The sequence below is a fragment of the Rattus norvegicus genome, chromosome 5 (assembly GCF_036323735.1).
Source record: "Rattus norvegicus strain BN/NHsdMcwi chromosome 5, GRCr8, whole genome shotgun sequence".
Lineage (NCBI taxonomy): Eukaryota > Metazoa > Chordata > Mammalia > Rodentia > Muridae > Rattus > Rattus norvegicus.
This window is the reverse complement of record NC_086023.1, coordinates 26,355,167-26,355,976: the sequence shown is the minus strand read 5'-3', so window position 1 is coordinate 26,355,976 and position 810 is coordinate 26,355,167.

The following is an 810-nucleotide window of genomic DNA, read 5'->3' as shown; positions in this document are numbered from 1 at the left end:
CACCCCTAACCCCCTCTGGATGGGGGCATTGATAGATATTAGGGCCTTGTGAATGCTAGGAGCCAAGCCTTTTGTTATTTCTTGTTTATGACATAGGTTGCCCATGTTGGCTTTGAATTCAACGTGTAGCTCAGGTGACCCTCCAAGTTGCAATTCTTTCTCAGAATGCAGAGACTGGAAAGGTGACACCGGTCATTGTAGGACCGCACTACCAGGCCTCTGTATCTCTTCTACATATATTGCTGTAGAGTTTAGAGCCCAAGTGGGAAATCAAAGGTGTTAATTGGCTTTTTGTAGCTATGATGAATATCAGAGACAATCAACTTATGAAGAGAAGAGGGTTGTTTGGTCCATCCGTGTTTGGATGATCCTGAAGATATGAATGAGGTATCACAAAGGGAGCACATGCAAGAGTGAAACTTTATGACCATGAAGTGACAGATAAGGAAAAGAAGAGAACGAGAGTCCATGATGTCATCTCAAGGTCTTTCCCAGTAAACTAAAGACCCTCATGAGGTCCCATCTTATAAAAGATTCCACCTTCCCCAACAGCAACCTGCTGTGGACCACTCCAGATGGAGACTACAATGGAGCCAACATTTCAATGCTGACAGCTTCAATTTCTTTCAGGGTTAGAATATGGATATATATTTTTGGGATCACCATTCAGCCTACCATCAGGAGAACAAAAGGGTCGTTTTTTGTCCTCCTCAATCTGGAATTAGATGATCTCTCTGAAAGGGTGGCAGACCTGTAAGAGGTGAACATGGCATCTTCAGGCTTCTGGAGCAGAGTCCCAGGAAGCAGGAA